At 38.8% G+C, this 17,359-nt stretch overlaps 1 protein-coding gene across 3 annotated transcripts in view; it reads right to left on the bottom strand.

The window, feature by feature from the left end:
* The window catches only part of LOC117155148 (coiled-coil domain-containing protein 137), a 97,750-nt gene that overhangs the window by 27,676 nt on the left and 52,715 nt on the right, over nt 1-17,359 (bottom strand). The window contains exons 6-7 of one of the 3 annotated variants that reach the window (XR_013059708.1): nt 12,675-12,859; nt 4,494-4,628 (exon numbers count right to left, since the gene is read on the bottom strand). The exons of 1 other annotated variant lie outside the window; for it this stretch is intronic. The gene's annotated coding sequence lies outside the window, so the exon portion shown is untranslated. Of the gene's footprint in view, nt 1-4,493; nt 4,629-12,674; nt 12,860-17,359 lie in introns of those variants that run through there. One more of the 3 variants, XR_013059707.1, reaches the window with a different exon arrangement.

Raw genomic sequence — 17,359 nt, 5'->3', positions numbered from 1 at the left:
AGAAGTCTAATTGCGCCGGCGACAAGCTGGAAAAGAGTGTCGTTTAAACGTGGGCCCCCGTGGAAAAATCGACGCCCTCTGTAACTGCATCCGCCGTAAAATTCCCGTGAATCTTCGTTCTGTAACCGGAAAAACGCCGGAAGACGTCGTTGCCCGAAAAGATGAATCTACCGTCGAATAAATCTGGTCGTGCGAGTTATACGAAGAGGACGAGGATCGATGCTGCCTGGTGACAATTAATCCATTAAATCCGAGGATTATCGAACTGCTACGAGAAAGAAGTAATTAACGCTGCAGATAATCGAGGAGAGCGTTTTTGGATCTTTCGATTCGTTCGTACACATTTGCTCGATATGTTGGACGCGACGTTGAATATGCAGTTTTACGCTCGCTTCGATTATTTTAGCTTTTGCCGGTATTTACGCGGGCAGGTTGGTGAAACAGGCGGAGATATTTTTAGTTAATATCTGCAGTAGCAGTTAGAACGTTTTAACAGCTAGAAATTTGCTAAAAGGCAAGACGAAGGTACGGCGGCTGTTTAAATCATTCCCACTTTTAGTCCTGAAATACTGAAATCTGTAACAGCAAAAGTAGGTACTAATGCCTTTCCTTACTTGACTTTAACTTTTCTCGTTCCTTTCCACCTTCTTTTTTCCCTCTTCTCCGTGGTCTTTTCCTTTTTATTCTTCCCCTCTTATTTTTCCCCTCTTCCTCTTTCTCTTTCTTTCTTTCATTCGTTCTTTTCCCTTCCCAACTTTCCCATTTCTTTCTTCCGTTGTACCATTCCTCCTCGATTCCCTTACTATCCCCTCTGTTCCTTTCTATTTCTTTCTATTTCATTCCAATTCGTTCCTTGCATCGTGGTAAATTTTCCATAAACTTTGTATGCCCTGTATCGCACACCGATACAGCTTTTGTTCCACAAGGTTCATAATTGGTCGGAGCATTAGACGAATAATGAAAATTTACTTGTCGAGGTTTTCACGAGGTTTTTCGAGAGTAGCGTTCGTGTTTACGGGTTTCTTGTAGATCTACGATAACTTGATAACGATGTGCTTGCGTCGTCGACGAGAAGATAAAACTCATGCAAATTGCCTAACGCGCCGACGAAATTCGCTCGTGTAACGCGAATTTTACAGCCGCGTTCCGCAGCGTTCACGCTGAAATTCCGAGAAAAATGCACTACAATTCCCCGAACACGGATTTTCCAAGAATTCATTCAGCCAGACATTAAACATGCATCATGCAAATGCAATCCTCGCTCTTCGTATTTCCATCTTTATTTTCGTTTTATTTTTTCCCTTTTTTCTTTTTTATCAATTGCATCGCGATTAGATTCGTTTCCCTTCATTTTCGCGCGAATTATTTGCGAAATATCATTCGTACGAATAATCACCCCGTTGTTTTGGCAAAATAATTCTCCACTGTCTACGCGTGGTAGAATGATACCATCTATTGATTATATCGTCTTCTGGAAAAATGGAAAGGGCCTTTTCAAAGTACTACATCACGAAATTAAAATTAACATCTACTAATATATTGAAACATTTCAAGGTCTCCGTATCTTTCATCCTTTCAGCGAAATTATGCTATACGTAACAAGGCAGATCGCTAAGTGAAAGAAAAATTCCTAAAATTTGTTACAGCTTTGCGATAATCGTAACGAGTTGGCTCGCGGTAATTGCAACGAGTAGGCGTCGCTGATGCTATACCGGTGGCCGGCGATGTACAAACTGTAATACTATGAATCTTAGTGCCTCGAAGCGTAATGCCATGGAGCATCGTACAACGGGACAGAGCACAGAACAGCGAAGCACAGTGCCATAAACCATAAAACGCATAGAGCATTATGAATCACGAAGCCACAGTAAATATCGGAATTCGCAATTCCTATATCCACCGAATCAACGCTCGGCCATTCTAAATATCACCAGACGTAAATTACGAACACAGTGAAATAAATCAGCTTCTATTCGTTGGTGCAACGAGATTACCACTTTCTCAACCGCCCACGCCACCAAACGTAATCGCCCGGTAAGCCTGTGCCAAGCAACTGCACGGGTAGACGAGCTACGCTTTACGTAAGACGTTAATTACACCGCCTTCTAACTTCGCCCTTTAATTAAAACGCGTAACACAACCAGCAGAACTGGTCTTCGATTTTTCGAGCAACCGAACCTTTTCACTTCCTCGCCGGTTCTAGTTGGAGAAAGACGAAGAACCAGCTTTCGGATCGCTACAGGCTACGACGGTGTGTTCTGTCTCGTTTCCCTTCTGGAACAACCTGTCGGCGTGCGTGCCGCGCGATCTTTTAAAACCAACGTCCACGGGACGCGAGTATCGGTGAAGGTGCACGCGCGCGTGTATAACTCGGTTTTCCTTAATAAACCGCAGCGACGCGACGCCGCGCCGCGAGAAACGTGAGAACGTCGAGAGCGACGATTCAAGGAGAGAATTTATTATTCGACGCGTTGCATACTGCACCGGCGGTGAATTCTCCGGTGACTACAAGAAATTTACAAACGAAGCTTCAGCCAACCGCGTCTCGATGCAATGGAAAACCTGACTACGCCTCGGTTATCGTATTTTCCTTTCCGACTGTGTATGTATTATATATGGCAGAGATCAAGTTATTATTTTGCTTTTTCTTCTCCTTTCGGTAACCATTAAAGGAGGATTGAAAAGAGCCTCTGTTGTTCTTGTTTCTGGTGACTTTCCGCGATCGAGCGTAGCTCGTTCTTCATGGTCCTTTGGCCAAGCTTCACAATAGCAAAGTGTTTATTCCTCTATAGATATTTCTACGCAAGAAAGATTTAGCGCTACCGCAATGCGTACAGGCGATCTTTACGCTCCAAGCTCACGCACATTCGTTGTAAATATATCTACGACCAAACGACCAACCAGGATTGCTTTCCCACGCGTTTCGATTTTGTCGCAAACTTCCTATCGCTCCAACGAAACTACCGGTCGTCAAGATGTTAATACAAGGGTCTGTCAAAGTGTCATTTTTCCATCTAGAATCTCGCCAATTCTGCGAGAGATTCTCAGAAAAACGCCCATCGGGGCCAAAGTATTCATCTTCGACGTATCAAAGTCGACTGCACAACTGGCGATAGCAAAGAACGAACGATAGAAGAAGGAATGATGGAAGAGCGACATTTTTCACGGGCGAAACAAGGGGCAGAGTACGGAGATGATTTTCATTTATCCTTGATTCTCTGGACGGGGAGCGGGAAAAAAGCGTGCGAAGAGGATGAAGAAACAGGCACGAGCTGCTCGCTAATCCCTTAAGAGCGTAGCGAACGAAGGGCCGAAGAGCCCGGAGGTAGCGGAAAAAAGGCGCGATACAATCCCATCGGGAGCGGGTTTCATTGAAATGCCGAGGAGTTTGCAAGAAAAACAGCATCTGGGTTAAATTCCCGAGGATCTTTCGGCTCCAGTCAGCTTTTCCGGCACGGCTGATAGAATTCCCCTTGCGAGCCCGTGAAACAACAGAAGCGGAAGGCTGTGAGGAGCCGAGAGAGCCAACCACGTCGACGAGTTTCTTCTAGCTGTCGGCGACGTCGCAACGACGAACCAGCCTGACTTTCGGCGCCCGCGGGAAATAACGCCGTGGACCGAGCTGCAAATATGCGCATCGCAGCCGTGAGATTCCCGAAAGAAGAATTGGACGACTGCTGTTAGACCAGCGATAGGAATTTTTAGCGAAAGACGAGAAGGCAAGAATCACGAAGAAGTTTGATTCTTTGAATACTACAGTCGGTCGCAAAGATATTCGTACGCGGAATAACATTTTAAGAATTGGACTTGTGCTACTTTTGGGGCAAACTGGAGGGATCAGTTGGCGAAAATGACGCGTGATGGAAATTTGGTGAAAATTGAAATTGGTAGAAACGAAGATGGAAGTCGTAGAAAGATACAAAACCTTCTTATCTGGGTTTCTAATGAAAGTTTTGACAACACATTTTATATAATGTGTATAATATATTATACACTACAGAAATATAGCCAAAGAAAAATTACCAAAGTAAAAGGACAATACTGGCCAAGAGAAGAATACTGGCAAGATTCAGATATGGAAACGAGACCAAAGCAAGGGAATACTGGAAAGAAGAGGGAGAAAAAAGATGCAAACTATGTAGAAGGAAAGAAAAAGAACTGAGACATGTAATAGAAGAATGTGAAATAACGGGAGGACCAAAGGACATAGGAGAAACGCTAAATGAGACTGGAGAAGGTTTAACAGAACTGGAAGCAGTAATAGAGAAGAGAAGGGCAAACGACAGGAAGGATGCACAGCAAGGAGGCTAAAGACCAAAGTTACAATAGGTTTTAGTCATTAGTTAGACTATTAGTTAGACTATTAGTTAGTCATTATTAGTTAGTCATAGAGTGGAAAAGAGGGGAGGTAGACATATAAGAAGAGAAATAGACATAAGAGATGTAAGCCGACAGGCACGGACTAAGCAATAATAAATAAATAATATAATATATCAATACGATATAATTAATTTATTAATCATATATATAAAATTCCCAAATTTTACAACTTTTTCGAAAAATAACGAAGACAACTCCTAGACGAACAAGGAAGGTCAAGCTGCTGGAACTTTGATTCTTTGCTAGAGCTGAAACGTAACGGAAAAGCGTGTTTAAATGCCGGACAGGTTCATTCATTTTCCCGTAAAGGAAGACAAAGCGACGACAAATGACGTTACGAATTAATCGTAACGCCATTTGACGCGGCCAAAAGAAACATGACAGTTACAGTGTAGTTAATCGAATAAAAAGTTGCCCCTGTTCACGATCCAGTACCAATGGGAAAAAATTTCACGGGACGTCTCTCGTAACGGGCAGATACTGTCGAAGGAGAAGTCATTACACGGTACGTGACTGCGTAACAAATAGACCGAGGATACGCAAATCTCTCGGATCTGCATCCTTGAATTCTGAGAAAAGTCGAACTCTACGGATAGCTGACAGCCATAAAGCGTGACTCGATCAAAGACGAGACGGGAAAACGTAATGTCGAAGAGGCACGGAAGTCCGCTGCTAAATACCGGCAACGACTAATTAACCAGCTCGAAAGCCGTAACGCGCGTTCGCTTGACGCGCGAAAAATGAAATTTTCAGCGCTTCGAGCTTCCACGCCAACTATACTTTCACAGATTTCTATAGAAATATTGAGAAGAGGCTAAATGAAAAATGTTACAAAGGATATACGTTTGAATCGTCGTAGCCTGCACTGTGACGCAAGCCGAGAAATTTTATTAATTTCTGTGTCTACTCCCAGCGAACAACATTCTTATTATAAATAGCCTTTCAATTTCTTTATCGTTCCACTTTTATTCATTTCTATCTTCGCTGATTCGCAACGGCGTATCGAATATTCGTTATAGCTTCGTTATAAATATAACGCCTTCACTGTTTCTCACAGTTAAGATTATCATGGCGCAACCTGGGAAATTTGAATAATTTCTATCGCCACTGATAAGAAACGATACAAGTTTCGAGAGTTTCCTTCCTGCTGTATGTAGAATATTCCACGTAGTTTCTTATTTCTCTTACAAATTACAATTTTTTAGCGTATTTAATTACTTTACGGCAATAATCTATGATTCTTTGATATAAAATCGAACGCACATAGTATGCTATGATAGAATCAATATGCGATGTATTCACGTCATGTCTGAATGTTCGAGTATGTTTAGAAATTCAACTATGAGAAAAATACCATTAAATGTTGAAGTTATATGAAATAGAATATAACATAATTATCTTTTTTTTTGACATTGCAATATTATGAATTGACATATTGAAGTTCATATGAAACTCATATGGAATGTATCAGATGTTATGAACTACTTATTATCAATTCAATTATATCATAGAATAAACGAAATACCTGTCTCCTTTCATGCGTGACTTTTAAATAGTTCGTGTCGATCTGTATTCACAATCTCGAAACCTTGTAACATAATTTATGTAAAATACCGAAGTATAACATTCCATAAAATGAACTCTAACCAAGAATTTATGCTATGCCAATCGAACAACTTTTCATCTAGAAATAGCGAGATGTAAATTATATTTTTGATAATTATATTCTTGATTTGCAGATCAAGATTACGAAGAAAAGCATTTATATCCTGCATTAGGAGAGCAATTTTAAAATTCAATGTCTCCTCAATCGATTATTTAATAACGAGAATCTGCTTTTAGGATCTGTTTTGGTTTGCAAATGATATATTTTTACCACAAGTTTTTTAAATATTTAACAAACATCGATCAATCGTCAGTTCTATTGTTCCGCTGAATTTTGAAAAAGTAGACACGAGAAAAGAGGATAATACGAGATGTGAGTTGGAGAAAATTGAGTCTTACTGGATGGAAGTCAGAGTTACGGATATATAACTAATTCTGTTACTCCCATAAAAACCTGTAATTCAACATTCCTACACATTTTTCACCATTTGCATATGCCATTAAAAAATTACACAACGATGAAAAGAAAAAGGGGGAAGAAGGAAAGGAAATACGAGTTTGATAAAATTCAGTTTCAATGGAAGAAGTCGGAGTTATTTCCACGTATTATTTCTTCCTATCATTTTCGCAAAAACCTGTTTGTAACTCAACGTTCCAACGCAACGAATCGTCTTCCATCGTTTGTATGTCCTGTTAAAAAATTAGTACAACGATAAAAGAAAGGAAGAAACAAAATATCGGTTTAATAAACTCAACTAAACAGTTTGTAACTCAACGATCCTACGGAATGAATCATTTCTCACCATTTTCGTCCTATTGCCAAACGATATAGAACAACAGACAGGAAGAAAAAGAAAAGGAATGGAAGAAACGAAATGTGTGCCACATGAAAATGACTATGCGCAGCTGTCATAAACGCGTGCTACGTTGATCGAAACAAGGGATGCCATTGAGGCGTCGTCGACTGACAAAGCTCGAAGGTTGGATGCATTCTGTGTGCAGGCCTGAAAATTATGCGTTCTTATGCAGAGGCACGTGCATCGTGGATTATGCAAGACGAGTATATAGCCTCGTGCCGATCGCTGTTTAAAATGCCAGCCGCGAACGAGCCGGGTTACCTTCGCCGCTCTTGATCACGATCAAAATAAAGAGAAGCCGCGCGAAAGCCTGCCACAGACGACACTTCTGCGGTGTCATTAAATTTTCATAGAATAATTCCCAGATCTCTGTGACCAATCTACAACATCTTTTCCATTCACTTTTCGTTCTGCCTTTTATTTTTCATTATGAAGGTGTTCGCGGTTTTATCGTTGGCGATACTCGTGGCTCTCAGAAGCCAAGTTCGGTGTCAACTACGGTGTCTGACGAACCCTTTAACCAGTTACCTGTTTTTGACGAGTAAGCTCGTCAGGAAGAAATGACAATATTTTGTGTTGCGACGAGTGTACTCGTCGTCGCTTACTTCTGGCGACACATTTTACGTGCACACTTTTCGAAGAGGTCGCAACCGGTCAATTTCATTGCAAAAGTACAGAACGATATCTGCACGATGAGAATAGTACAGAGATATTTGTGTCTCTCAGAAGCTAAATTAATATCAAATCCGCTTTTTTTTAACGAAATTAAATTTCATTCCGAACTGTAAGAACTGTCGTCTTTATATACATTTCTATGCTATCGTTTTTAATATACAACTATCGTTCTTATTATTATATGGAAACTCAGACACACGTAATCCGCAGGTGGCATCTTCATTGACGCCACTATTCACGTGCTATCAATTCTAACTGTTATGTTAATCAGCCAAATGTCGGCTCAGACAAATCGCAAGGACATTGTATGTAAAATGAAAAAAAATACAGGATCACGATTAATGATCCATTTTGAAGAAAACAGTTATTTACTTTAATTTCAGTTCATTTATCATACAGCGACATTAATTGTACGGTAAACGTAAAAAATAGCGTATCATCATTACTTTGCTGGACGTTTTAATTTATAATGTAGATTACCACCAATCTTTAACACGATGATTACCACGCAATATTTTATATATATTCGCGTGGAAGGTGCGACAGATTGAAATGCGATATACATCATGGCGTTAAAGTTTCACAAAATATTGCCTTGTATTTGCGCACCTTTTTCCATCTAAATCATCGACACCGTTGAAAATCGTTTACGTTCACGAAGTTTATCTTTCTTAATTATTTTACAAAAGCTGACAGTCAACGTGTTAATATCCCTTCTGGAAACTCGTTAAACCTATCGATAACACAAAAAGATAAATGGGAAGAGATAAAAACTAACACGTTCTATGTCATAGGGGAATAAAGATTTAATAATTTTAGCAAAGCTTTCGACGCTTCTAATGGGAGTTTTATCCACGATAATCATGGTAAGGTGATTAGCGAGCCATGCATCGCATGTAAATTGCAAACACTCATAACCGAACGAATCTGCATAAATTACTTTAGTCGTGGTTTATCGTCAAACTAAAGCACTCTATCCACTTTACCCTAGCATCGTTTCACCGTGGTCGACTGTTCGTCTCGGAAACAGCTCTGGCTATTGTCTTTCCTTTCCAACAAACGAATAAACCGATAGATAACTCTTCGCCGTGGTGGTATTCAATTTCGACGGAGGAAGCGCGCTCGCTCGTTAGCCGATGGAGGGAAAGAAAAAGAAAAAAAAAAGCGACGAAGGAAACGAGCAACGTTTGGTCGAGGTGAAAACCGTAGAAACGTGCAAACACGCGGCCACGACGTGAGAGAACGGCCGAAGAAGCATCGACAAGTTAGACAGCAACGTGGAAAAAATATCCGAATGATGGAAAAGCTATAAGCCTTCGCTGGCGAAACTGCCAACCAAACGAAAACCGATGCTTGTTTGCGTCATTGAGTTCGCAGTCGATACTACGTTCCAACCAATCACGTGTATGGACGTTCTAGTCGCTTTAAAAAGAAGACTTTAAGCAGATTTTCGAATTAAGTATATTTTCGCTCGATTCTCACCCGTCGTTCCTTTTCCGTCAAACTTTTAAGCGTCGAACACGAGGTAAGACTAGGCAAGTGGATTCGGTGGTACGCGATCAGACCTCCAGTTAGACGAATGGATGGACGATGAATAGACGAATGAATATTATTTATACGCTGCGAGCAAAAGTAAATTCTCAATGATCGTTTTCTGTCGAAGCTCTCGCGTAAAAGGTGAAATAATAGAAAGTAGATTCAGCGGTACGTAATCAGACGTCTGGTTGAAATAATGCCTAGTAGATCAGGTAGTATGTGGTCAGACTTCTGGTTGAAATAATGGGAAAGTAAATCCTGTAGTTGTATGTAAGCAGAATTCCAGTTAGACGAATGAATAGACGGTTAATAAACAAATAAAAGCATACGTCAAATAATGGGGAAGTAGATTCAGTGGTATGTGATTGGACTTCTGGTTGAGAGGATAGGAAAGTAGATACAGTGCTATGTGGACAGATTCTGGGACAGATAAATAATCGATCGATACGTTGCAAAACTGTATACCAAATATTACTTGGTTCGTTGATTTAGCTGTAAACAAAATGAGAAATATATACGGCGACTCTCGTAAATATTTGAAAGTCACCCGGTATTGTCCACGCACGCGATTCTTTATCGAAGCAACGAACGTTATTTTTGTTGTATCAAGGATTGCAACTAGATTCATCCTGGAATGTAAATTATTCAAACGACGCCTGCCGACTTTTAAAACCGTTTGAATAATCATGAGCGGTAATGTATGTGCGTAAGACACATAATTGGCATAATTTACATTACTCAACTCGAGTAACGAAATAACGTTTGGTGAGGAATGTTTCAAGCTGAACAAAAGAAAGAATATAATTCAGTATAATTAATTTTCTCGTAAATAGATCCTTGGATTTTTAATAAAATCGTATATATATAACTATATACCTAAATTGATACCAGTTCGTTTTCTATAGAAGATCACTAGCATCCACAACTTTCTTGGCAAAAAGAAGATTTGGTAGACCATTTGGAAAATGAAAGAAAACTGATATATTTCCAAACACGAGTGACAAGAGAAGACCGTATTATATTTTTCGACGTGGCTCGATACTTTCGTTAAATTGAAAAAAATTCTTGTAATCAATATCGTTGAACAAAGAACGAACAAAAGAGAAAAAGTGTACCGATTGCTTTCTAACTAATTGATTTTCTGCTTCTAAAACGAAGATATGGCTGATAAACCACGCACCGGTTAAAACAGAATCGAATAGGACAGAGTCTATCGTAGATCTCAAAGATAAAAGCAACGTGAAAATACTTTGTGTATCTGCTACATCGTTGTCGGTGCTTTACAACAAATTTGTTGATTTCTACGTTCAATGGAGATTTCTACGTTCAATGGAGATTCCTCGAGAACATCCTCTAGCAAATTGATGGAAAATGTCCGGCTGATTGATGAATCAGGTCGCACACGCGTGTGGAGTTGTCGGAACGACACCCAACCAGAACTTGTTAAATGGCAAATGCTGATAAACTAACAAACTGTAGCCGGTTGATTAATGAATTTACAGCTACATTTGTGTATGTACCAATGTACAGTTATGGAAGAGATACGATGCTGTCATAGATTCGATCAGTCCGTGAAACATTTATTAATCACTGTTCCGTTTTAAGTGACTTCACTCTCTTTTTGTCGTTCGACTACGAGCTTGTATCTCCTTTTTTTCAGCCTCGAAAATATATCGGAAGCCGAAAAATTAGCTATAAAAACATCGTGAATCATCGTCCGGCTGATCACTCGTAATCGTTCGAAGCTACGAACATTAAACTGCTGGTGAACTTTCAGGAATTTGGTTCCAATTACGCAACGTAATTTATAAATAGACTAATAGAAATATATGAGAAATTTAAATGTCCAGGAACGTATGGGAATACGCGTAACATATCGAAATACCCAACATATCTGCGGAAAACTGCAGAATTGCGCGACAGAATGCACGTAATACGAAGAACAATTGCTTTTCTATTTTTATATTAACACTTGATCGGTGAAACGCGATTTTCTGCCTTTTCGATCGTATTATATCCCGGCATCTCTTCGATTAATTCTCTGTTCCTTCGTTTGTATTCGGAAAAATCTGAATTCGCATAAAGAGCCGCAGCCTACTAATAAACTCTGACGCAATGGTAATAACAAAGCACATAGTTTCTCTTCAAACGACTTTGTCGTAATTGTGGTTTATTTTATCGAAACGGCTAGAGGATTCGTTTCTCTGGACTAATTGGAAACCGTCGGTTTAAAACGTAGAAATTAATCGAGTCTACGATGAACGAAAGGTTTCATTCTTAAGTCGTTGCAACTTTCGATCAGAGACGAGCCGAGAAAGTCTATCGTTTCCCGTTATTGCGGTTTCCAGATGGAATTATATCTACGAATGTTGCCGATCTACGACAGAAATCGAAGAAAGTGGTTCGTCTGTCCGCAACCATTTGCTTTATGATCTCTTTCTCGAACAAAAAACGACCCTTGCAATATTCCACCGAAACTGAAAGCGTAAACAGGCTCGCGATGGTCTTCCAACATTTTTCACAAAAGTTTTCGACATCTTATAGGAAATGCGAATTAAATTAATGGCATTTGTGTGAATTAAAGAATGAATGATGAGAATGTGAATTAAAGGCAGAACCTGTTCTTGAGCCGAAAAATCGACGATACAATTCGCGAGATGGAAAGAAGAAATTGAACGTTTCATAAGCCGTGTTGCGACGCTAAGTATCGCGCGATTCGATTAAACGGCTGATTCAAGTGAATGAAGTTTCCATTTGGTCGCGTTTAAATTAGTTGGATTAAATTTGGTAGGCCAGGTTCGATAATTTTACGATTAATTTTATTTTCAGCCAGGTAATGTTTAATTCTCTGTTTGACCCGAACGTGGTTACGATTTTAACTCGACACGCGCCATCCCATCCGATTTGAAATGTGAAATTTCAATCCACGACAGATTCAATTCTCGATTCTAATATCTGATTCAAGTTTTGTATATTTAGTCGAATATCGAATTTGCATCCTATCTGCGATCCTACGATTTTGATTCAAATAGGAATTACAAGAAAAAATCTGTTGATTTTAACGTAGAATTAGAACGAGAGATCAGGCAATGTGAAAAAGATGTTTCGCGTTTTTAAACGATAGCAACACTAAATAAATATTTTTAACAGATTCACGTCCCTACGAAGGAAGTTTAACAAATTCTACGATAAACAGAAACCTGTTTCATCTGTTAAATATCGTAACTAATACTTTGTAACATATATTCTTGCATTTTTATTATACTTTCTCACTGCCAAATTTCTCACAAATATATAAACATCCTCAAATCATCGATAAGTATTTCTACATATTTTCCTCGAATTAGAAAAAGAAAACTGTTTAATGAGAAGCCAGTGCTAATAGCAACGTAGGAACGGTGGCTGAGTTAATTAAAACCTCGTAATTATCTGAATCTTGTGAAACGACCTTAAATTATGCGCGTCGAAGGTATCCACGCCGGACAGCATTCTCTTTAATCGTTTCGTTTTTCCACCGATGAAACTTTATTTTTCCGTGGCAAAAAGGTTACGGAACAAGCGCATGCGGTTAATCGAGAAATAAAATGGCGAAACAACTCGTAAAAGTTAAAATCGACTTACCCTTGGTGGCTCTTGGATTGCTCCAAGTCGACCGGTAGACCTCCATGATTACTTTCGTGGCGTTATTTCATGACGTTAATAACACGTTAATGCGGCTCTCACTTCAACACTCGGTTAATCTCCACACTCTGTTAGTAGGGAATCATCTCCACTCGGCAATTAGTCTTTTTTCCCTTCTTTTCCATCTGAAAAATTTCAACAGTCCCTATGAGGATGAGCAAGTTTTGGGCGTACGCGTATTCTCATCGGAATCGCCGATTAAAATATATTTCGCAGCGGTACTTTCGAACTTTGGATTGCGACTGTCGTCGTTAAGTTGTCATCCTTAAATTTGTGATTAAAATCCACTTGTCTTACCGACGCTGCGTATTGATATATTGCAAACACAAAGGAGAAAGATTTAAATCGAAAAGGACAATATTCTGTTCGAAATAATTGATCTCGCGCTGCTATTTTGCAATTTTTCGAATTAGCTACTCTCGCGTTAAATTTCTCCGCTTCTTTTTACTTCAGCCGGATATTTTAATTTAATACTTAAAATCTAACTTTGTAATTTTGATATTATAAATTTGCAAAATTTAATATTGTAATTTAATATTTGAAATTTAATTCAAGACCCAAGGAGATCTCGAAGCAAGATATTTCAATCAAAAATGAGAAATCGCTGCGAAATAATTGACCTCACACGGCTATTTTGCAAATTTTTTAATTACCACTCTCGCGCAAAATTTGTAATTCTCGGCTTCTTTTAACTTTACCGTGATATTTTTAAATTGTAATTTAATATTTGAAACTGAACATTTCCTAAAAATATTTAGAAAATCCCGAAAACGTCTCGAAGCAACATACTTAAACCGAAAATGAGAAATCATCGGTTTGCACCGCTATTTTGAAATTGTTAATTATCACTCTCACTTTAAATTCTCTAAATTGAAATTCCGACTAACTCGTGTTCGTCTCGTTCATACTGTTTTAAAATTGTATTCGCACGAACCAGTTAACTGCGTTTGACGAGTATACGCGTGAAAGAAAAACTTTGCTTCGTCGTATACTCGCTCGTACTTAGCTACGCGCTCCATGACCTAACCCCATGACAGATTTCCAAAACTAAATTCCGCGGTTAACCGGTTAAGCTCGACGAAATTTTCTGTTCAGCGAAAGATCCGCTCGACTTTCGACCAGCTACGAGCACCTTTGCGGAGCGTTCACAACGCAATTTACTCTGTTTACTGCCTCCACTAATTGCGCCATTTTCATCCGATAGGCATATTCACGACTGGACCAAACGAACTTAAAAGGATCGAGGTTCCGGGAGATCGATGAAATACGCAGAAACGAAACTGGTCGGCGGGATTAATCGAGCAATCGTCGCTGTGAAAAATAGGCCGTGCAACAGCGGCGAATTAAAATGGAAACGCGGCTGAAACTTGCACGATAACGCGAAATCGATCGATTTTTCCCAGTAGCCGGTGGAAAAAAATCGACGGAATAAATGAACAAAGGTGAAAAATCGGCAGTCTCGACCGCTTCGCGAGCGCTTTTTACGGATACAAAACGATTGCCATCGATCACTAAACGATTCGCTACGTCTTTCGAATAAAAACAGCGGTAAAAGACTGCTGTTTGCCATACTCGTTCGAAAGAAGAAGCGCAGATGAAAGTTCCGTGAACAAATGACTTTTACACGCTTTGGGATGTGAATTTTTTAAATGAAATATTAGCGAAGCATGGAAGTAAAATATTTGTCTATGACAGAGGGATCGAAACGACGACGAATGTAACGCAGCAACTTGTAACTAAATTTAAATCTCTGAAACGAAGATATTTAAATGTAAATTTATGCTAGATACAAGTATTCTACTAACAGCGATACGAATACTAATTTATCTATCGTAAATGATAGTCAACGAGTCACTTTTCTAAACGTTCTGTACGTGAGCGGTTAGTCACCCTCCAGACCTTTGCTTCTTCTCTTTCTACGTCGTTCCTTGCTACGAATTTATGTACAAAACAACGAGATACGAGATGTAATTGAAACCTCGTTGCTTAATCTGTATGTAATTATTTCAGTGAAGATGCTCTGGACGAAGGTCGAACGAATAATTTGACGGCAACAAAACCTACTTATTCGCATGCTCGTCGGTATATATATGTATTATACACACACACACACACACTCACATATATATATTGATTTTTGTGATAAATCTCCCAACTCGCAATCCAATCTAGAATAAATCTCTTCTAAAGAATTTTAGGATAATATTAGACGTAAATTTTCCATGCACTAGCATCACCGTAAAAGTTATACGAGTTGCGAATCGCAAATTACAAATACTAAGAAATTCCTCTGTATAACGGTAATAAATCTAGCCGCGAAAAAAGAAAGAAAAAGAACAAAGTTGCAGAAGGAAAGTTTACAAATTACAATTATTCGATATATTAGTTGTGAAATTGTAAAAACTTCGTGCGAAAGAAACAAGTCTATAACGTGTCGACTATCACGGTGGTTATCGGCGAGCCGTGATGACCATAAACTTGTAAATCATTCAGAATAACTAAAGTAAGACAAATTTCATGGATTAAAAACTTCCAACGATATGAATCATTTAGACGACATTGTCAGAAAATCGTGCGCAAATACAACGTGATGTTTCGGCGAAGATTAAATATCACGCGTAGTATGTTTCAATGTGTTGCAGCTACCAGGTCAAAATATAGAAAATTCGCGTGGCAGTGAACGCGATAGCCCGGAATTTATCGCTCGTCGATTCGCTGCTACTCTTAATTGGTAAATTATCGTGCAAGGGGGACCGATTTTTTTCCTAACTCGAAACCTAAATCTGGAATTTCGTTCAAACAGAGACAACGAGGTGAACTATTTTCAATTAGCGCTAGGTAAATCGAGGTTGTCGATAACAAAGTTAAACAGCACAGGGGAAAACGAGGATTCTCATAAGGAACAGAAATATGGCCGTAGATAAACAGGTGCAAAAGATAAGTAGCGAATGAAGAAACGAGCTTCTGCAACGTTTATTGCCACGATACATATCCAGAAACGCATTAACCGGCAACGTATTTTTCCGAATATTGCACGAAAGAAGATTATCCGTGTCCTTTGTCGCTAACCACCTAGAAATATTACAGTGGGAACACAAACGATTCGAGCTGCCGTGATAAAGAATGATTACGCTGTACGTATTAGCTCGTATATATTCTGGCCACTATTTCGACGATCCTCGTGGTTTACCTCGCTATTTACACGATCACAGCCTTTGGCGAACATTTTGTTCGTTTCTTTCGATTAATTTCACAGGAAATAATCTCGCTTTAGAAATGCATCGTTAGACAGAAACACGAGGAGACGATCTATAATTTACTGCTTTTCTTCGGTTCCTTTAGCGCCACTTTCATCCTCCTAATATCATGGAAATATATAAGACGATTCGTCTTACAGGACTGCATAATATTGCAGAAATTACGAAATCGACTCATAATTTACAGCGTGCGTTGAAAAATCGTACGATGTCTATCTTTTCTGGGAAAGTTATTTTCTTTTTTTTTCTTTTTTGCAAATAGCTTCATAGGAAGATTCAACTGATTAGATACGCTGATAGAAAGTACATCTACGAATTTAATACACAAAATTTTATGTTAATTATTAGTTAATTATTAACTAAACTTTTATTTCACGTTAATGGTTCGATGTATAAATTCACGCCATTGTTCGTAAACGTTTTGAAATTGTATTTTTCCAAATTAAAGGTAGTTTAGTCGTAACTGGAAATCCGATTTTCTCGAAATTCCATTCGATATTTTTCAATTCATTTGTTCGCACAGAACCATCAACCTCTCGATTACAGAATCATTGCAATGATACTCGACTATCGCTATTTTCGTCGATGAAACTTGAAACAAATATAGAAATGTATATAAAAGGCACAAGATATTTATTGCAAACGTATATATCGATTAAAAACATGATGTAATTGGAACAAAATGATATATGATATGCAGTTGTAAATCGTGCGCGAGAAGGTCCAGAAGACGTTGATCAAGAAAATAAATATGCCGTTCCAATTGATAACACGGAGTAGCTGATAAGTATGGATGTAAAGTGGTTTAAGCTACGGTATCAATTCTAAAAAGCGATCTTGAAAACGTTTACGTTATGCACAGATACTTACATAAGTACGGGTCTTTATGAGACACACGACAGATGGAACGTACACTGATCGACAACTACAATTAACAATTGTTGCATAAACTTTGAGTCCTGCGTCATCTCTGTTGAAGTGGATCCCACTTCCAGAAAAACTTCACACCTTTTCTAAAGTATAGTTTTCTTAGCCCTCGAAGCCATTGAGTATTGTTTAGCATTAAATCAATTTGAAGAGTCTCTCAGCCTCATAGTTTTTTTTTCTAGGAACATGCCTTGCATAGATGATACAACGAGGTACAGACAGGTCAGTTTTCGTAACTGTATAAATACCCATAGACCTATGGCTTTGAGACTGGCGTGCGGATCTGCACTAGCATACACATTGTACTTATACTTAAACTTGCTTAAATATATTTTCTATTATACATTCACCCACGCATTTCCTCTCTTTCTATTACGAGATAAAACCTTAATAGTTTCTCACCTCGGCAATTCGACTACTGAAATCAAAAGTAAAAAAATT

This window comes from Bombus vancouverensis, chromosome 12, assembly GCF_051014615.1.
Source record: "Bombus vancouverensis nearcticus chromosome 12, iyBomVanc1_principal, whole genome shotgun sequence".
NCBI lineage: Eukaryota > Metazoa > Arthropoda > Insecta > Hymenoptera > Apidae > Bombus > Bombus vancouverensis.
The sequence above is the reverse complement of the archived record's forward strand: the minus strand, read 5'-3'. Positions and strand labels throughout refer to the sequence as shown.